The sequence below is a fragment of the Pinus tabuliformis genome, chromosome 4_2, assembly GCF_031772625.1.
Source record: "Pinus tabuliformis cultivar Carrire ecotype Pingquan chromosome 4_2, CPIR1, whole genome shotgun sequence".
In the NCBI taxonomy this organism is placed as follows: domain Eukaryota; kingdom Viridiplantae; phylum Streptophyta; class Pinopsida; order Pinales; family Pinaceae; genus Pinus; species Pinus tabuliformis.
The window spans coordinates 950,835,226-950,858,075 of record NC_142304.1 but is presented as its reverse complement, the minus strand read 5'-3'; positions in this window follow the sequence as shown (position 1 = coordinate 950,858,075).

Genomic DNA, 22,850 nt, shown 5'->3' with positions numbered 1-22,850 from the left:
CCTTTCCAATGCATTGAGTTGAGAAGGGAACGATAATGGCTTTATTTCTTGCTCATTACAACCAAAATGTCAATTGTTATGGTTAATTTGCCTTTGTTTTTATTTAGTTCGTCTATTTATGGCAAACAAATGCAGTTAACATTTAATTCCAACTGTGGATAACATATATTCTCCTTTATTTAGAATGTACCTATGAAAGAATAAAATCTAAGTTATGATAGAATGTGACTGTGCAAGCCCTTAGACATATAAAAAATTGAGGATACTATAATGAAATCAACTTTTCTACTGTAATGCATGCGTATTAACAATGTATTACTTGAACAAGGTCTCTGTCACTTTGGCAGGACGGGTGACAACAAACTTGCTCTTAGCTTCTTGTGTTAGAAATGGATATATCAGTGTGAAGAAGGTTATATACCATCTTGGTGCATTCACAAATATCTCTCCATAAAGATAGATGTTGTTGTTAACAATGGATTGAACAAGTGGTAGGGGAAGCCATGAGATAAACATACGTGCAAAAACATTGTTTATTCTTCCATCGAAAATGCAAATGATAAACTTTGGCATAATATGTTGGTCTTAGCGTTTTAATCAAACAGAAAAGAAATGAAACTGAATAACTAATTTGAATCCAAACATAAATCACACAAGTAAACACAAGATTTTACGTGGTAAAACCTTGACAATGTTTCAAGGAAGCATCCACAGGGCAAGGGATTGGATTCTCTATTTGATCAAGAATGATTCTCCATGATTACAATAGTTTGGGAATTCATCAGTTTTATAAGAGCCTCCTGCATTACATAACTGTTGTTTCAGTATAAAACTAACTTAGCAGTAATTAATACTATTTTACACATATTTAAATAATTAGTTGTCAATTTCCAACAAACTCCACCTTGACAACAATTTTCCTAATCCCTTTCCCATGCCCATTCATCATCTCTTCTGCAAGCCAAGAGAAGTTAAACATCATCGTAGTTTCTCTACTGTAACTGGCTTCGTGAATATGTCTACACAATTTTCCCGTGTATGGACCTTCTTGAGAGTTACTTTTCCACCATCGATCACATGTCTCAGAAAATGATACCTTACATCAATTTGCTTGGTCTTGTTGTGATAAGCTGGATTTGTAGCTAAGTGAATAGCACTACGACTGTCACAGAGTACATTCACTCTCTCCTACGTCCTTCCAATCTCATCAAGTAGACCCTTTAACCAAACTGCTTCTTTACTGGCATCTAAAGTAGCTATATATTATGCTTCGGTAGTGGACAACACAACTATTTCTTGAAGCTTTGACATTCAACTAATTGCTCTACTTGCAAGAGTGAAGACATAACCTGTAGTAGATCTCCTTTTGTCCAAATCACCTGCATAATCAGCATCTACATATCCACAAACTGATCCTTCACTAGCATTAAAGATGATGCAATGGTCACTTGTGCGTCTTAGATACCGAAGCACCCATTTCATTGTTCGCAAATGTTCTTCCCTTGGATTTGCCATGAACCTGCTGACAACTTCAACTGCACGTGAAATGTCAGGTCTGGTAGATACCATCACATACATTAAGTTGCCTACAACATTTTCATATGGTACATGAGACATATATTGATTTTCTTCATCAGTTCTAGGACTCAAAACTAAAGAAAGCTTAAAATGGGAAGCTAATGGAACATTAACAGGTTTCACACTGTTCATACCAAACTTTTCAAGTACTCTTTCCACATACTTCTGTTGTGATAACCATAGCTTACCATCTTTCCTATCGCTGTGTATCTCCATGCCCAAGATATGTTTTTTTGCTCCAAGATCCTTAATATCTAACGTCCTAGAGAGCTGAGCCTTTAATATGTTGATCTCTTCCATGATTTTTCTTGCAATAACCATATCGTCAACATACAAAACTAAGATAATGAATATGCCACTGAAACTCTTAAAGTATACACAATGATCATACTCACTTATAATAAAGTTCTGGCTCACCATGAAGGAGTCAAACTTCTTGTACCATTTCCTAGGAGACTGCCTGAGGCCATACGATGATTTCCTGAGCTTGCAAACTAATATTCTGCTGTGACCTTGCATAAAACCTTCTAGTTGTTCCATATATATCTCTTAATCCAAATCGCCATGTATAAAAGTTGTTTTAACATCTAACTGTTCTAACTCAAGGTTTAGTAATGCAGTTAGTGCCAACATAGTATGAATAGAAACAAGATTTACAACTGGTGAAAAAAATCTCATTAAAGTCAATACCTTCAACCTGAGAATACCCTTTTGCTACTAGCCTCGCCTTATACCTTTCAATACTGCCATCAACTTTCCATTTTAATTTGAAGACCCATTTGCATCCAACAACACTTCTCCCTTCAGTAAGTTCTACAAGATCCCAGGTATTGTTCTTGGCTAAGGAACCCATTTCTTCTTCCATAGCCATTTTCCATTTTTCACTATCTGTATCATCTACTGTTTCCTAATAAAAAGAAGGTTCCCCATCTTCAGTAATCAAAGAAAAAGATGAAGCAGAATCTTCATACCTTTTGGGAGTTTTTATTTCCCTTGTAGACCTTCTTAGAGTGACTGGTTGTTGAACTGGTTCAGAAACTTCAACAATTTCCTTTGTATCTTCATCACCTTTTCCTTCAAAAGTCTCTCCTTCCTTTCGACTTTCAAGAAAAGGTCTAGTCTCCAACTGAATTTGTTGATTTGGCGATCCATGTTCTTGTCCAATTCTTTAAACATTTGATTTTAAAAGGGAAGATTCATCAAATGTTACATCTCTACTAATGACTATCTTCTTTGAAGTAGGATCCCACAACTTGTATCCTTTCACCGCATAGTCATACCCAACAAAGATATAACATTTTGATTTTGGGTCTAATTTTGAATGTTGATTTTTAGGAATAAGAACATAAGCATCACAACCAAATATCCTTAAATGTGAATAATCACAAGACTGACCTAACCAAACTTCTTAAGGAATTTTACAATTAATTGCTACTGAAGGTGATTTGTTAACTAAATAACAAGCAGTGGATATTGCTTCAGCCCACAACTCCTTTCACAAGTTAGCATTGTTGATCATGCTCCCGACTCTTTCCATAAGAGTCAGATTCATATGTTCAGAAACTCCATTTTGCTGAGGAGTATAAACAACAGTTTTATATTTAACAATTCCTTCATCCTTACAGTATTGTTCAAATTCTAGAGAAGTAAATTCACCACCATTGTTAGTTCTTAAACATTTAATTGATTTGCCTATTCTTTTTTCTACCATTTATTTAAATTGTTTAAAGACATTGAATACATTAGCTTTCTTTTTTAACATAAAGACCCAAACTTTTCAGGAGAAATCATTAATAAATGTTAAGAATATAAAGCACCTCCATACGATACAACAAGAGATGATCTCCATAGATCAGAATGAATATAGTCCAAAATTTCTTTACTATTATGACTTCCAGTTTTAAATCTCTGTTTACTTTGTCTTCCATACACACAATGTTTACAGAAATCCAACTTCAAGAATTTCAAATCTGGAAGTATTTTACGGTTTATCAATACCAGAAGACCTTTCTCACTCACGTGACCCAATCGTTGATGCCATAGGCGAGTATCTTCTTCTTCTTTCTCTAACACAATCGATGCTTCACTGACCTAAGTACTTCCTTTGAGTCTGTAAAAATTTCCTACCTTTTCTGCTTTCATAACAACTAGGGCTCCTTTTGAGACTTTCAACACTCCATTCTGACTTGTAAACTTATATCCATCTGAATCCAACAGTCCCAAAGAAATAAATTTTTTCTTCAATTTAGGTACATGTCTGACACCAGTTAATGTTCTAACTATGTTATCATACATTTTAATCCTAATATTTCCCATCCCAATAGTCTGACATGATACATTATTACCCATAAACACAGAACTACCATTTACAGCTTCATATGAAATAAACCAAGTTTTGTGTGGACACATGTGATGAGAAGCACCAGAATCTAACAACCAACTTTCAAAATCTTGAGAGACATTACATATAGGGAAAGTTTCATCGATCATACATAATTCTTTTGCAGATAAATATTCATCTATGATACCTGAATCAACCTGATTTTCTTCCTTCTTTGGGTTATGAGACTCTTTCCGTTTCCAACAGTCTTTCTTGAGGTGTCCAATTTTGTTGCAGTACCAACATTTTTCCTTACACTTCTTTCCATTTGATTTTGATCTAGAAGATTCTCTTGTTTTTTCTCCTCTTTCCTTTGACTGTCCTTTGGTTATCATGGGTTCTAGTGCAGTTGTTTCAGTACTGGATTTCCTTCATACTTCTTCAAACAAGAGAGCTCCCACAGCTGATTATAATTTCAAAGAATTAGTAGTGCTCAAACTAATAAATTTACTTATGTTTTTTTTTTTCAACTTACAATTTCAGCAATCAATCGCTTTCCGAGTTGTAGTCTTCGATTTCTCCTCTTGGCCACCAACGATTTCTCCTTTGCAATGACATGGATCAATGTTTCTCCTCTGCAACGACCTTCGATTTCATGTCTGCATCGGACCTCCGATTTCTGTATCAGTTATTGGATCTTTTCGAGACAGGTTTGTGCAACTCCTCTTCAAGCGGTAGTTTAAAGAAAAATGTGGTTGCAGCTATCTTTCGGCAGCAGTGAACCCTTTGTGATAGTTCAAAGGAAAAATGTGGCTATCTTTCAGCAGCAGTGAAGCCTTTGAGGCAGTTCAAAGGAAAAATGCAGCTATCTTTCGGCAGCAACCCCTCTTCAACAAAAAATGATGGAGTCTTCTTTAGATATACACGGGCTCTGGTCAACATACACGGGCTCGATCAAAAACTGGCAGTGTCTTTCAACATGCACGGGCTCACCCAAAAATTGTTTTTGTAATCTACTCTGTCAGGCGGTGGGCGTGGGCATGGGTATGCTTTTCCAACTACAAAAAATATTTTCTTATGTGGTTTCCAGGACTGCTCATCTTTCTCATCGAGGGCTAAACTCAACTTAATGCATGCACTGATACCACTTATTGGTGTGAGCAGTTTAATCTAACAGAAAATAAATGAAACTGAATCACTGATTTGAATCCAAACATAAATCACACAAGTAGACATAAGATTTTACGTGGTAAAACCTTGGCAGTGTGTCAAGGAAACATTCACGAGGCAAGGGATTGGATTCTCTATTTGATCAAGAACGATTCTCCATGATTAAAATAGTTCTGGCATTCATCAGTTTTATAAGAGCCTCCTCCGTGTTTCGGTATAAAACTAACTTAGCAGTAATTAATACAATTTTACACATATTTACATAATTAGTTGTCAAATTCCAACATAATAAAACATAAAGATGAGCCACAGATATACAACGTGGCACAATACTATGGAGATTAAGGACAAAACTGTGCCATGAGAAAACAACAAAAATTTTTGAACATACAGAGTCTGTAAAAAGATTCTCTCTATCTGCAAATTAATTTATCGTATAGAAAGTTATATATAGATTGGTTGATGACACGGTCATATGGTTTTATATTTTAGAGCAGCTTAAGATATGGATGAGATTTTCTAGATCAATGTTGTTAGACACAGATTTTCCCGTGTATGGACCTTCTTGAGAGTTACTTTTCCACCATCGATCACATGTCTCAGAAAATGATACCTTACATCAATTTGCTTGGTCTTGTTGTGATAAGCTGGATTTGTAGCTAAGTGAATAGCACTACGACTGTCACAGAGTACATTCACTCTCTCCTACGTCCTTCCAATCTCATCAAGTAGACCCTTTAACCAAATTGCTTCTTTACTGGCATCTAAAGTAGCTATATATTATGTTTCGGTAGTGGACAACACAACTATTTCTTGAAGCTTTGACATTAAACTAATTGCTCTACTTGCAAGAGTAAAGACATAACCTGTAGTAGATCTCCTTTTGTCCAAATCACCTGCATAATCAACATCTACATATCCACAAACTGATCCTTCACTAGCATTAAAGATGATGCAATGGTCACTTGTGCGTCTTAGATACCGAAGCACCCATTTCACTGTTCGCAAATGTTCTTCCCTTGGATTTGCCATGAACCTGCTGACAACTTCAACTGCACGTGAAATGTCAGGTCTGGTAGATACCATCACATACATTAAGTTGCCTACAACATTTTCATATGGTACATGAGACATACATTGATTTTCTTCATCAGTTCTAGGACTCAAAACTAAAGAAAGCTTAAAATGGGAAGCTAATGGAACATTAACAGGTTTCACACTGTTCATACCAAACTTTTCAAGTACTCTTTCCACATACTTCTGTTGTGATAACCATAGCTTACCATTTTTCCTATCGCTGTGTATCTCCATACCCAAGATATGTTTTTTTGCTCCAAGATCCTTAATATCTAACGTCCTAGAGAGCTGAGCCTTTAACATGTTGATCTCTTCCATGATTTTTCTTGCAATAAGCATATCGTCAACATACAAAACTAAGATAATGAATATGCCACTGAAACTCTTAAAGTATACACAATGATCATACTCACTTATAATAAAGTTTTGGCTCACCATGAAGGAGTCAAACTTCTTGTACCATTTCCTGGGAGACTGCCTTAGGCCATACAATGATTTCCTGAGCTTGCAAACTAATCTTCTGCTGTGACCTTGTACAAAACCTTCTAGCTGTTCCATATATATCTCTTCATCCAAATCGCCATGTAGAAAAGTTGTTTTAACATCTAACTGTTCTAACTCAAGGTTAAGTAATGCAGTTAGTTCCAACACAGTATGAATAGAAACAAGATTTACAACTGGTGAAAAAATCTCATGAAAGTCAATGCGTTCAACCTGAGAATACCCTTTTGCTACTAGCCCCGCCTTATACCTTTCAATACTGCCATCAACTTTCCATTTTAATTTGAAGACCCATTTGCATCCAAAAACACTTCTCCCTTCAATAAGTTCTACAAGATCCCAGGTATTGTTCTTGGCTAAGGAATCCATTTCTTCTTCCATAGCCATTTTCCATTTTTCACTATCTGTCTCATCTACTGTTTCCTATTAACAAGAAGGTTCCCCATCTTCAGTAATCAAAGAAAAAGATGAAGCAGAATCTTCATACCTTTTGGGAGTTTTTATTTCCCTTGTAGACCTTCTTAGAGTGACTGGTTGTTGAACTGGTTCAGAAACTTCAACAATTTCCTTTGTATCTTCATCACCTTTTCCTTCAGAAGTCTCTCCTTCCTTTCGACTTTCAAGAAAAGGTCTAGTCTCCAACTGAATTTGTTGATTTGGCGATCCATGTTCTTGTCCAATTCTTTCAACATTTGATTTTAAAAGGGAAGATTCATCAAATGTTACATCTCTACTAATGACTATCTTCTGTGAATTAGGATCCCACAACTTGTATCCTTTCACCGCATAGTCATACCCAACAAAGATATAACATTTCGATTTTGGGTCTAATTTTGAATGTTGATTTTTAGGAATAAGAACATAAGCATCACAACCAAATATCCTTAAATGTGAATAATCACAAGACTGACCTAACCAAACTTCTTAAGGAATTTTACAATTAATTGCTACTGAAGGTGATTTGTTAACTAAATAACAAGCAGTGGATATTGCTTCAGCCCACAACTCCTTTCACAAGTTAGCATTGTTGATCATGCTCCTGGCTCTTTCCATAAGAGTCAGATTCATATGTTCAGCAACTCCATTTTGCTGAGGAGTATAAACAACGGTTTTATATTTAACAATTCCTTCATCCTTACAGTATTGTTCAAATTCTAGAGAAGTAAATTCACCACCATTGTCAGTTCTTAAACATTTAATTGATTTGCCTGTTCTTTTTTCTACCATTTATTTAAATTGTTTAAAGACATTGAATACATTAGCTTTCTTTTTTAACATAAAGACCCAAACTTTTCAGGAGAAATCATTAATAAATGTTAAGAAATATAAAGCACCTCCATACGATACAACAAGAGATGATCCCCATAGATCAGAATGAATATAGTCCAAAATTTCTTTACTATTATGACTTCCAGATTTAAATCTCTGTTTACTTTGTCTTCCATACACACAATGTTTACAGAAATCCAACTTCAAGAATTTCAAATCAGGAAGTATTTTACGGTTTATCAATACCAGAAGACCTTTCTCACTCACGTGACCCAATCGTTGATGCCATAGGCGAGTACCTTCTTCTTCTTTCTCTAACACAATCGATGCTTCACTGACCTAAGTACTTCCTTTGAGTCTGTAAAAAGTTCCTACCTTTTCTGCTTTCATAACAACTAGGGCTCCTTTTGAGACTTTCAACACTCCATTCTGACTTGTAAACTTATATCCATCTGAATCCAACAGTCCCAAAGAAATAAATTTTTTCTTCAATTTAGGTACATGTCTGACGCTAGTTAATGTTCTAACTATGTTATCATACATTTTAATCCTAATATTTCCCATCCCAATAGTCTGACATGATGCATTATTACCCATAAACACAGAACTACCATTTACAGCTTCATATGAAATAAACCAATTTTTGTGTGGACACATGTGATGAGAAGCACCAGAATCTAACAACCAACTTTCAAAATCTTGAGAGACATTACATACAGGGAAAGCTTCATCGATCATACATAATTCTTTAGCAGATAAATCTTCATCTATGATACCTGAATCAACCTGATTTTCTTCCTTCTTTGGGTTATGAGACTCTTTCCATTTCCAACAGTCTTTCTTGAGGTGTCAATTTTGTTGCAGTACCAAAATTTTTCCTTACACTTCTTTCCATTTGATTTTGATCTAGAAGATTCTCTTGTTTTTTCTCCTCTTTCCTTTGACCGTCCTTTGGTTATCATGGGTTCTAGTGCAGTTGTTTCAGTACTGGATTTCCTTCATACTTCTTCAAACAAGAGAGCTCCCACAACTGATTCAAATTTCAAAGAATTAGTAGTGCTCAAACTAATAAATTTACTTATGTTTTTTTTTTCAACTTACAATTTCAGCAATCAATCGCTTTCCGAGTTGTAGTCTTCGATTTCTCCTCTTGGCCACCAACGATTTCTCCTTTGCAATGACATGGATCGATGTTTCTCCTATGCAACGACCTTCGATTTCATGTCTGCATCGGACCTCCGATTTCTGTATCAGTTATTGGATCTTTTCGAGACAGGTTTGTGCAACTCCTCTTCAAGCGGTAGTTTAAAGAAAAATGTGGTTGCAGCTATCTTTCTGCGGCAGTGAACCCTTTGTGATAGTTCAAAGGAAAAATGTGGCTATCTTTCAGCGGTAGTGAACCCTTTAAGGCAGTTCAAAGGAAAAATGCAGCTATCTTTCGGCAGCAACCCCTCTTCAACAAAAAATGATGGAGTCTTCTTTAGATATACACGGGCTCTGGTCAACATACATGGGCTCGATAAAAAACAGGCAGTGTCTTTCAACATGCACGGGCTCACCCAAAAATTGTTTTTGTAATCTACTCTGTCAGGAGGTGGGCGTGGGTATGGGTATGCTTTTCCAACTACAAAAAATATTTTCTTATGTGGTTTCCAGGACTGCTCATCTTTCTCATCAAGGGCTAAACTCAACTTAATGCATGCTCTGATACCACTTATTGGTGTGAGCGGTTTAATCTAACAGAAAATAAATGAAACTGAATCACTGATTTGAATCCAAACATAAATCACACAAGTAGACATAAGATTTTACGTGGTAAAACCTTGGCAGTGTGTCAAGGAAACATTCACGAGGCAAGGGATTGGATTCTCTATTTGATCAAGAACGATTCTCCATGATTAAAATAGTTCTGGCATTCATCAGTTTTATAAGAGCCTCCTCCGTGTTTCGGTATAAAACTAACTTAGCAGTAATTAATACAATTTTACACATATTTACATAATTAGTTGTCAAATTCCAACATAATAAAACATAAAGATGAGCCATAGATATACAACGTGGCACAATATTATGGAGATTAAGGAAAAAAATGTGCCATGAGAAAACAACAAAAATTTTTGAACATACAGAGTCTGTAAAAAGATTCTCTCTATCTGCAAATTAATTTATCGTATAGAAAGTTATATATAGATTGGTTGATGACACAGTCATATGGTTTTATATTTTAGAGCAGCTGAAGATATGGATGAGATTTTCTAGATCTATGTTGTTAGACACAGATTTTTTTAAGACTTGGCTGGCCTATGACTCAGGAAGATTCTTTTTAGACTCTTTTCGAACTCGGCAAAGAGAAAAAAAATACTAAAAGTATGATCTGGCAAGTTTCAGAGGAGTCTGGAGAGTTTCAAAGGAGTCTAGTGAGTGGGGAGTATGACAGAAGTGTCTCTAGGAGTTACTCTTTTTGAGACTGTAGACTCTCTAATTCACTTTTATATCCTAAAAATTTAACAATGGAAAACATGTCCAAGATAAAATCAAAATGGGAATTATTAAAAAGGGTTTGGATAACATATTAGAAAAATTCTCAAAAGTCATGTCTATGAGAAATGATTATCTACACAAAATGAAAAAAATATTTAGCTAGCTAATTTCAAGATGACATTGTTTGCATCATGTGCACCCTATGCTCTTAACCTTATTGTTAAAGGGTAAAAGGAACAGGATGTTGGGAATTTTTCTAGTAAAATTCCAAAAACAAACAAACTGAACACAGAGACAATGCTCTGTTTTTCTCTAGGATCTTTTACACAGGGAAGCTAATAAAATTTCTGAGCATAGCAGAGTTTCCCAACCAAAATAAACTTGTATTAATTCATAAATTGCCTGATACAAAATTCATCCTCTTTCTCTCAGAGGGATTCACCAAAAACATTTCAACAAAATTACTCTGTCTCCTTATAAAAAAAAAATTACACAGCTGTGTGTAAATTTTTGTTTACATTTACTGCTGTAAAATAAAAAGGATTCTTACATATGGTGCTGCACTTTTACATTCATATTCAAAATAAAAAAAATTACATTCAGGCTCTGCCGAGCATTTCCTTTCTCCTTACTCACACGCTGCTTCTGCTACTTCATTTCATTCCCAAACAAGACATCAAAACATCCACGGTGCTCTGTTCTGGTTTCTACCTTCGTCTTCGTCTTCGCACTGCTGTGCGTTCCACCGTTTCATTACAGAATGGTCAACACCACAAAAAACATATACAATGCATATGCGATACATTAAAAAAACATAACACGTAAATACATATTTACTATGCCCATACCTCCGTAAGAAATAAAAACATTAAAATTAAAAAACTTTACCAACCCAAATAAAGTGCATTAATTGTTTTATTGAGATGAACGGCGGTCAACCAAAATTCGTTTTACTCCACGCAATCTTTATTAACTATAGGCCTGTACGCAGCTTGGCATTAATCGACGGCGGACAACCTCCCTTGCGATCGGATGGTTCGGAACGATATCGGATGGGCCTTTTCTACCGAACTTTACGTCCCGATGGAAAGTTGTTTTGATGAAAGTACAATTGACGCGTGGCAGGTTCTAATTGCATCGGGCGCGTTTGGAGGAAAACCACTTTTCGTGAAAAGCGGTCCGATAAGGTCTGGTGGTTTTCGGCAGCTGTTTTGGTAGGAATAAATGCGCAGGTGAAATTACGTTTTCAACACTCCCCTTTAATTTCAACTGCTGGGTTATCAGTCATACCCAAACACTTCCTCAAAAATTCAAAGCTTTTCTGGTCCAATGGCTTTGTCAAAATGTCTGCAACCTGTTCCTGAGTCCTGCAATGTTCTAAAACGATTTCACCATTGTTCACCAATTCCATGATGTAGTGAAACCTTGTATCAATGTGCTTCGTTCTCTTATGAAACACGAAATTCTTGGATAATGCAATAGCTGAGCTATTGTCACAAAAAATCACTGTTCCTTTTGCTTGCTCTTGGCCTAAGCTCCTTAACATTCTTCTCATCCAAACTGCTTGACATGCTGCTGCTGTAGCTGCCACATATTCAGCCTCTGCTGTAGACAGTGCTACAATAGGCTGTTTCTTAGAAGCCCGTGAAATAGCTCCTGAACCCATGTGAAAAACATAACCGGATGTGCTTTTCTGATCATCTACACTTCCATCCCAATCACTATCAGTGTGTCCAACTAAATCTGAACATTCTGAAGTAGTATATAAAATCCCAAATCTTTTAGTACCCTTGACATACCTCAGAATTCTTTTTGCTGCCTGCCAATGTGCTTCTTTTGGCCTCTCCATGAATCTGGAAATTAAACTAACAACAAACATTATATCTGGCCTAGTTGTAGTTAAACACATGAGGCTGCCAACTATGCTATTGTATAAACTAGGATCAAAATCCTTGTTGCTGTCCTCTTTGCTGAGTTTTAATCCCATTACTGTGGGAGTGATTGTTGCCTTGCACTCCAGCATGTTAAATCTTGCCAACACTTCATTTACATATTTTTCTTGTGAGATAAAAATCCCATTTTCATTTTGATCTACTTCTATTCCTAAGAAGTATCTCATCAAACCCATGTCAGTCATTTCAAATTCCTCTTTCATGACTGATTTGAAATTTTCAATGAGGTAGTCATCATTACCTGTAAAAATAACATCATCAACATACAACACTACAATTAAAATTTTACCATCCTTTTCTTTGATATAGACGGTGGGTTCTCCCTCACATTTGTCAAATCCATTTTCCAGTAGATAAGAATCTATCCTACTGTACCACGCTCTTGGTGCTTGCGTCAGCCCATAAAGAGCTTTCTTCAATCTGCACATTTTGTGTTCTTGGCCTTTCTTTTCATAGCCTGGAGGTTGTTCAATGTAAACCTCTTCCATTAACACTCCATTTAGGAATGCTAACTTCACGTCCATTTGGTAAACTTTCCACTTGTTTTGTGCTGCTATGGACAACACTGCTCTCACGGTTTCCATTCTTGCAACTGGTGCGAAAGTCTCCTCATAATCTCTCCCATACTGCTGCTTGTATCTTTTGACTACAAGTCTTGCCTTGTGTCTTTCTATTTTGCCTTCAGCATTACTCTTGGTATTATAGACCCATTTAACTCCAATGACTTCTTTTCCTTTTGGTAGTTCAACAAAATCCCATGTCTTGTTTCTTTCTATGGCATTGATCTCCTCATCCATAGCTTCTATCCATTTCTTATCCTTAATTGCATCTTCGAAATGAATAGGGTCATCAACATGACAATACAAGGCAAACAAGGAATTCATTCCTTCATCATAAATATCACTTAAATTTCTGAATTTCTTGCCTCTTTCATTCGGTGTGCAAGTGCTTGAAAATGCACTTGAATTTCCTCCTTGTGGTGTGATAGGAGAAGCACCCTCATTTCTCCTCAAGGGTGTCTCTTGTTGTCCTTGTGTTGGCACTGCTATTTGGGGATGTATTTCAGCCATCTCTTCATCATCTTCATCATGAGGCAAACAGTTTTTAACATTAACTGTTTTCTCTATGCTTCCATCCCAAGCTTCCTCCTCAATGAATTGAACATCTCTGCTCACAAAAAACTTCTTGGTATATGGGATATACAACCTGTAAGCCTTGGATTCCTCACTGTATCCAATGAAAATACATTTTTCCCCTTTGTTGTCCAACTTCTTCCTTAGCTGATCTGGAATGTGTGCATAAGCCACACAACCAAAAACTTTCATGTGGGTGACTCCTTGCTTTCTCCCACTCCATGCTTCTTCTGGCACTTTGTTCATCACTACTTTTGTAGGACACCTATTCAAAATATATACTACACAGTGTACAGCATCAACCCAATAATCATTTGGCAAATGCTTTGCCTTCAACATGCTCCTCGCCATATCCATGATGGTCCTGTTCTTCCTTTCAACAACTCCATTTTGCTGCGGGGTGTACCTAGCTATAAATTTCTTGTGATCTCCATTTTCTCTACAAAACCGTAGGAATTCCTTAGAGATATACTCACCTCCTCTATCAGTCCTTAAAACTTTGATATGCAGCCCACTTTGGTTTTCCACAAGTGCTTTGAAATTTCGAAATTTTTCAAACACTTCACTTTTGTTCTTCAGGAAATAAACCCAAGTCTTTCTGGTGAAATCATCAATGAATGTTAGAAAATATTGGCTGCCTGCTAGTGATGGGGTTTGCATCGGTCCACATAAATCTGAGTGGACAATTTCTAAGGGTGCTTTTGCCCTTATGCTTTTCCCTGATGGAAAACTTTCTCTATGTTGTTTCCCCAAGATGCAACCTTTACAAAGGTTGTCCGGTTTCTCTATCAATGGTAATCCTCTTACCATTCCTTTCCTACTCAACAAGTTAAGACCTCCAAAGTTGAGATGTCCAAATCTCAAGTGCCACAACCAATTTTCATCCTTTGGTACACTTTGGAAAGCCTCTTGGGTAACTGCTGCAATTACTTCTTTGTTTTTCAAATCTGCCCTTATTTTGAGAGGGAACATCTTGTTCCTTGTCATCTTTACTTCAACAATACATCGTTTGCTGGGTGCTCTATCCATGATGGTGCATACATCCTTCACAAAGAAAACATTGTAACCCTTTTGAACAAGCTGTCCAATACTTAAGAGGTTACACTTCATTCCAGGGACATAAGAGACATCTGCTATGGTTTTCTTTTCACCTTTCTTTGTAAATATTTTTACTTCTCCTTTTCCCATAACAGAAATTTTACTATCAGTCCCAAGTGTGACTTGTGACTTCACACTCTGATCTAAATTGGAAAACAAGGCTAGGTTTCCTGTCATATGGTTACTGCAACCGGAGTCTAGAAACCATATGTCTTCACTGTTTGTTTCAGCCATGTTACAAGCTAAAAGCACATTATCTTGGTTGATATTTTCTCTAGTAATATTTGCATTAGATCTATTATTCATATCATGCTGCTTCTTCCTCATTCATTGGCATAATGCCCATATTTTTTTACAGTAATAAGATTGGACATCGGATTTTTCATACCTTTGTCCTTGAGCATGATGTTGTCCTCTTTGTTGGCTGCTGCCTTGGCCTTGGTTCTGATTTGGATTGCTGCCTCTTCCTTGAGCATTTGCTGGACTGTTTCTTCCACCTCTGTTTTGGCTTCTGCCTCTTCCTCTCTTGCTTCCTCTGCCTTGACCTCTTCCTCTTCCAAAGGACATCTGGGTCTTGAAGGCTTTCTCTAGAGATGAGTTTTCATTTCTACTCAACCTCTGCTCATGTGTTATCAGTGATGCATGAAGTTAATCAACTGAAAAAATTGAGAGATCCTTTGTCTCCTCTATGGTGGTGACAATCACATCAAACTTTGAGGGTAAGACCCTCAATATTTTCTCCACAATCCTCCTTTCATCAAGAGTTTCTCCATGAGATATTATTTGTGTGACCAGACCAATCACATGTGTGAAGAATGAGTCAATATTGTATGACTCCTTCATGCACAAGTTCTCAAAATCTCTCCTCAACAATTATAGTTTTGCTGTCTTCACTTTCTCCATGCCTTGATAGGCTGTCTTGAGAGTTTGCCATGCTTCTTTGGATGTCTTAGCTGCTGCTATCCTTGGAAACACACTCTGGTCCACTGCTTGATACAAAAATACAAGGGCTTTTGAATCCTTCTTCCTATTGCTCTTCAACAGATCCTTCTCTGCTTGAGTTAATCTATTAAACTCATTTTCATCTGTTGGTTCTTCAAAACCATCTTCAACTAATTCCCATAAATCTTGTGAGGCAAACAGGGCTCTCATAGTTATGGCCCAATAGTCATAGTTTTTCCCATTAAACTGTGGGAGGTGAGTATTAAAAATACCCATACTAGTGCTTGTACTGGTGCTGGAGCCAACCATCCTTGCACTCTCTCAGCTATGCTTCAAATACTTCACTGTGTATTTAAAAAACACTGACTGTTTCTTCAGCAGTAACACAAAAAAAACTAATCTGAGAAATACCTGGATCCTTTTGCCTGAGACTTCACTCTGCTGGAGAAGTTGTTGCAGCAAAAAAAAACTTTCTTCAGCGTCTTTGACATCTTCAAAGAGCCTGGACAAGCTCTGATACCACTGTTGGGAATTTTTTTGGTAAAATTCCAAAAACAAACAAACTGAACACAGAGACAATGCTCTGTTTTTCTCCAGGATCTTTTACACAGGGAAGCTAATAAAATTTATGAGCAAAGCAGAGTTTCCCAACCAAAATAAACTTGTATTAATTCATAAACTACCTGATACAAAATTCATCCTCTTTCTCTCAGAGGGATTCACCAAAACATTTCAACAAAATTACTCTGTCTCCTTATAAAAAAAATTTACACAGCTATGTGTAAATTTTTGTTTACATTTACTGCTGTAAAATAAAAATGATTCTTACATATGGTGCTGCACTTTTACATTCATATTCAAAATAAAAAAAAAATACATTCAGGCTCTGTTGAGCATTTCCTTTCTCCTTACTCACACGCTGCTTCTGCTATTTCATTTCATTCCCAAACAAGACATGAAAACATCCACAGTTCTCTGTTCTAGTTTCTACCTTCGTCTTCGTCTTCGCACTGCTGTGCGTTCCACCGTTTCATTACAGAATGATCAACACCACAAAAAACATATATAATGCATATACGATACATAAAAAAATCATAACACATAAATACATATTTACTATGCCCATACCTCTGTAAGAAATAAAAATATTAAAATTTAAAAACTTTACCAACCCAAATAAAGTGCATTAATTGTTTTACTGAGATGAACGGCAGTCAACGAAAATTCGTTTTACTCCAGGCAATCTTTATTAATTGTAGGCTTGTATGCAGCTTGGCATTAATCGACGGCGGACAACCTCCCTTGCGATCGGATGGTTCGGAACGATATCGGATGAGCCTTTCCTACCGAACTTTACGTCCCGATGGAAAGTTGTTTTGTTGAAAGTACAATTGACTCATGGCAGGTTCTAATTGCATCAGGCGCGTTCGGAGGAAAACCACTTTTCGTGAAAATAAGGTTTGGTGGTTTTCGACAGTTGTTTTGGTAGGAATAAATGCGCAGGTGAAATTACATTTTCAACACAGGAAGCAATGTTTAAGGTACATGAATCTGTGTACCTTAAATAATATTCCAACTATGAATGTTTCAAACAAAGATTCCAAAACATCAACCAAATGCATACATTCTGTAGAAACAGACTATACAAGAAAAAAGATTCTAAAACATAAGCCAAATGCATACATTGTTTCAGAAACACACGATACATGTCATAACGAGACTGAAAAACTTAATTCCAAACCAACAAAGCATCCTCAAACTAGATCATTGGGATCCTTCCCAATTCGAGTCATGGGCAGGGACTTGTTGCTTGGCAGCTCTCCTTGTTCTATTAGTTGTTCATAACTTTAAATCAACATTGCTCAGGGAAAAAATATATCGACTTACATACTAATTTCATTATCTAAAGTATAGGGTAATGGTTCTATACATGCCCATCATTTTACACGCCTATGAGCACTCAACTAATATCTAATCTTATGTCCCTGAGTCTCTTTGAATGTCGTGGACATTTAAAATCTATCATTGAGTTGTAAGTCATTAGGTTAACTTTTTCTTATACTTTACATATTTATGTTAATTGATCCTAAGATGCCTAAAGATTACATGCCTAAATACTACAGTATGTTAATTTTCAGTACCAATATGGAATATTTTGTTGGTTTATAAATTTTCATTTTCTTTCTTCCAAATGCTTAAACATCTTGCTACCGTTTCTTGCTTTCTGTATTTTTTTTCTTTCAAAATCCATGCAAATCCAGAAAATAAAGTGAATACGATGCCTAATATCTTAGATTAGAGAAACTAATATGTGAGTAAAGAAGAAAGAGAACACAGTTAGATGTGATCAAATTGAACACATTTTGCTTTCAGCCATCTGGAAGAGAATTACGAAAGAAGGTAGCCACAAGATACACTTTTCTTCTGCTTGTATTGCAGGCTTGATTATCAAGCTTTTCTAATCTGTTAGCCCAATGAATCGTACGCTTATCCACTCAAATCTTTGGAAACCATTGTAGAACAATGCACATTCTGTGGGTTCATTGTATTTAAGATACAATTTTGTACCTAAATCCACAAACAAATTTTGAAAACTCAATCCACCCACTAACTCCACCAACTAAACATGAAAGTCTAAAAGTTGTATGCATTTTATTTTTCAAGCATCCCTTCCTAACACAATTTTACTTCAAAGCAGAAGTTTTGTATAGTTTGAGGAAGTTTGTATGCTTTATTTTTATGTAAAAGAAAAATTGGATTAACTGAACTAGCTGATTAACTAAAACCTTCTATTTATATCTTGCCGGAGTATTGGGTGCCTATCCAAAAGAATATCTGCATTATTTTGGCCATAGCTTGCTCCAAGCCAAATTACGTTGGTGCTAGAGGCCATCTTTAGCGAGGTTCTGCCGTTGCTACCTCTGCCCTTAGCTTTTAGTCTCTGCACGTGAATCTTAAAAATCCCGCATTTTTTATAGATAAATATTTGTTGCTGCTACCTAAGCAACTGGATCAAGTTCATCCATTATTTTAATACCTGCAAGTAACTTGCATGTGCAATTTTAATTGCATCATATTTGTATGTGCCATAATATGGTGCATATTAAAATTACCTGTAAAAATTTCTTCTAAAATTTACTTAACTGTATCCTTCTTCCTGCATCTCTCTTGTCACCAGTCTTCGACCCCTAAAAGTTTTTTGGGCCCCGTTTTCATGCTTCATTTACCCAGTTCTTGTTCTTCTATGACTTTCCTTAACCATAACTTGTTCCGACTAATCATTTGCTTATCTACTACAAGGGCCTTTCGTAGTTCTTGGTAACATCATTGGTGCATGCAATTTTTGGTAACGTCACTAGTGCATGATCAATAAGAAGAACGAGGAGTTGGGAAGGACGCTACTTTAGGTAGAAAAGGGAAGTCACAAACTGATGAGTTGGGAAGAAGGACGAATTGTAATGGAATCAGCAGTCCTTTAGGTAGAAAGTGGAAGTCAAGTGAGAAGAATTCATCCATTTTGGTAGAAAGGGGAACTCAGGTGAGAAGCATTGATCCATTTTGATAGCCATGGGCAAACAATTCTCTCCGGAGCAAAAGAAAATATGAGAGGGAAAAAAAATATGTGAAGTTAGAAAGAAGCATTAATGTGATAGTTGGATTAGTAATCACAGAGCAATGGTTTAATCCAATTAAACAATGTGACAGTCAGAAGATGCAGATTGGTACGCAACAATTCAAATTTAATTCAAAAAATGGTCAGTAGATCTGGTAGATTAGTAATCATAGAGCAATGATTTAATCCAAATAAACACGAGAAAGGAAGGAGGTAAGAAAAGGTAAGAAATGACAACCTCGATGAAGGTAGGAGGTATGAAATGATAACCTTGGTGAACAACAATGCCAGGATGTTTTGGCTGCTGCTCCCTTTTTCTTCGTTGTGCATGATAAATTTCCGGAGAGGGATTGAATGGAGAAATTAAAGACGTTTTAGCCGTTAGAAAATAGAAAAGAGAAGAGAGATTTAGCATACAACACAAATTATATTTGCTCTATTTTATTGATTTTAATGGTTACATATTTATAGCATATAGATTATTAACTAAGACACATCTAGATAGCTATTACAACCTACACGTAGGAAAAATAACTATTTCTAAAATCACACTCAGAGATTCACAATTACAACTCACTGCAATTTGGAAATCATAGAAACATTACTTCCAATATTAACTACAATGAAGTTCATATGAGTGATGTTTGGTGGTGAATGTAACTATTCAGGTGCAAAGCCACCAAACACTTTATTTGCATGGTTTCATATTTCCACAGCTGCTGGCTGTAGATTTCCTCAATTAGTAAAGTCACTCTATTTGATATAACACATAAACTGTAGAGATAGATAAAACATCGACTACAATATTCAAGATGGATAGATGCAACCCAAATACCAAAACTCCAACCAACTTGTAAAATCTACTGCAAGATGGATAGAAGCAGTAGATAGAACATCCACTACAGAACAGCTGGTAAAATGCACTGCACCCTAGTTTTATCCAATTAGAATTAACATTTTCTCATTTTTTTAATAAACTGTCAGCATTGACAAATTAGTGAAACAAAATGACAATTTGGTAAAATGAAATAACCACCTGCAGGGAATTTATGTCCTATCTACTATTCATTAGCCCATCAAGGATTGGAAATTCAAATTTCTTAAAATAAAATATAATTAAATTTTTAAATAATTTGAATTAAAAGAAACTTTCGTTATAGTCTTGGAATTTGGATGAATTAATAGGTAGTCAACGTGGTTTGACCATTATGTGATGTGCTAGTTTTGGAATTTGGATGAATTAATAGGTAGTCAACATGGTTGGACCAATATGTGATTTGCTATAGTGAGCTGGATGTAGGTTACTGAGATAAGTTCACAGTACATATTAAATTTTAAAAAAGGTGGAAGTGGTAAAGTAAATAGCCACTATGTCTATCAATACCAGCAGCAACGAAAAAAAGTGGGAATAGAGTCGGGTGCATTACTACAATCGAATGATCGACGCCGCTACTACGGTCACTCTACTATAACCATAACTATCTTTGGACTATTTACTGACAAATGCAGGAAAGCATTCGAGCTGGGCAGAATGACATAGAACCTCGGAAAGATGTAGAAAAAAACAAAGTCGTACTCGTCACAGATCATAAAAGTTGATACAATTTCTTTAATTTCTCAGAAGATGTTACTGATTGAGACGTGTTTTTTTCTTGCTTACATTGCATGGTTGCCACTTGTGGTTTCTCCTTCCCATAGTTTTTGTTGTCATATAATTTTGAAAAACATAGGAAAAACAGATAGCGGCAATAAATACAATTAGTCTAAACAAGAGATGGACAGTAAGGCAATTTGATTTGTATCCCAGTCCAATGTCAGCATATGTGCTCCTTTTCTAGAGCAAGCTCTATGTCAAGGGAGATGGAAGCATAGTTTATCAATACATCGCTACACAAGGATGCTATGGTGGGTGGATTTTTACTTAATAGAGGACAACCTCCTGTACAATAGGTCCTTTAGTAACGAAACTTGACTTAGATTGGCTCTTGATCACACACAAATGCAAGGTAATAAAACTGCATGCGCACATATGTACAAGACTCTTTCTGGGATTTAATTGTCATCTTTGAATTATTTTGTATGCTACCAATTTTGGAGTTTATGTGCATCTTTGTTAGTTTGGTTGTATCATTATCCCATGATCAAAGCTAGATATAAACTCTCAACTGCACCAAGTATCAAAGGCAAGGGAAACAACATCCTAGTATGCTTATGATGACAACCTTGAGATTTCCATTGTGATTTTATTTTTTTTTATTCATTTTAGTTTATGCTTATGATGACAACCTTCAGATTTCCATTGTCATTCTAGTTTTTTCTTATTCATTTTAGTTTATGCTTATGATGACAACCTTGAGATTTCTAATGTGATTCTTTAGGCATATTTTCTCAAAGTCTACAGTGGGTAATGTTAACTCATCCGACTCGATATTGTACAATATTAGCTTACAATTAGTTCTTTGTTTACAAGGGTTAGCAAAACTACCAATTAGTTAGTTATGATCTATCTGTGAGTGTATAAGTATTTGAAGATTTCACTTAATGAGGTATGAATTCAATCGTGGAGTTCTCTTGTTTTAAACCTATAACAATGGCATCAGAGCAGAGGTTAGGATACGAGGTTTGAACTCCATTGGCTTGCTCCATTGGATTGTTGCTACCGAAACGTGGATAGTGCAGCAACACGTGGTGGAATCATAATCAGGCATGGGTTGACTGTGCGTTGGTAAATTTTGCAACCCACTAGAGTGCATTGAATAGTTTACGGGACCACTGTTGGAGGTATTTGAAAACCACCTACGTGTCCTCGCAATGATTGAGGGCCGCCAATTTATGCGTCGGATTTTTTGTGGCTACTGACTATGACCACGAGCCTCGTTAACCATCAGCAAGTTTTTTCAACCACATACAATTGATTTGTGATGCAGGAGCATTCAACCCAAGGAAAATCATTGTAAATAGTAGACATAGGGGGTCATGCATTTTAGGAAATAGTTTTCCTAAGTCTCAAGTCAATGTAAAAATGTAGGCTTTTAAGTGATTTAATTAGATAATGGGAGAATATGTAAACGCTCTCAATATAAATAAATGAGAACATGAGTGGTATAAGTCAAATCCAATTCTCTAGGAGCAAGAGAGAGCTTTTAGGAATTAATTAGAGTAGATATGGACCATTGCGCTGATAAGAAGACTTTTCTACTTTAAAACAGAGGGAAAATATGGAGTGGATAAAGTCTGCCACATATGTATGCATGCAGAGAGCTTTAGGGTTTTTCTTAGAGGCTGATCGGATGCTCCAAAGATCCAATCCAATGCATTCTTATAAATAAGTGAACCCGCGCATTCAATAGGAAGAGGCCACCAATAGTAGAATCTGGCTTGTGTGTATATGTGTGTGTGTGAAACGAGGAGTCTCAAATGTAATCATGCTTTTACATTAATATATATACATAGTTTTACCCTGTTTGTGTCAGTGTGTTAAGAAGTATTTCGTACATGAATGATTTACTAAGAATTCATAGGCTCTGTAGGTTGCAGAAAGAATTCTGAAGGACGCAGAGGTATGGAGTGATTCAGAGGAATCACAAGGGATTTCGAATCCAAGTGAAGAGACAGAGGAAGCTCTGGAGGAATGGCGTAGCGAGGATGTGCTTAAGAGTTTAAGCTCAGAAGGAAGAGTGAGCTGTGAATGAGCAGAGGACACGTAGAGGAGAAGA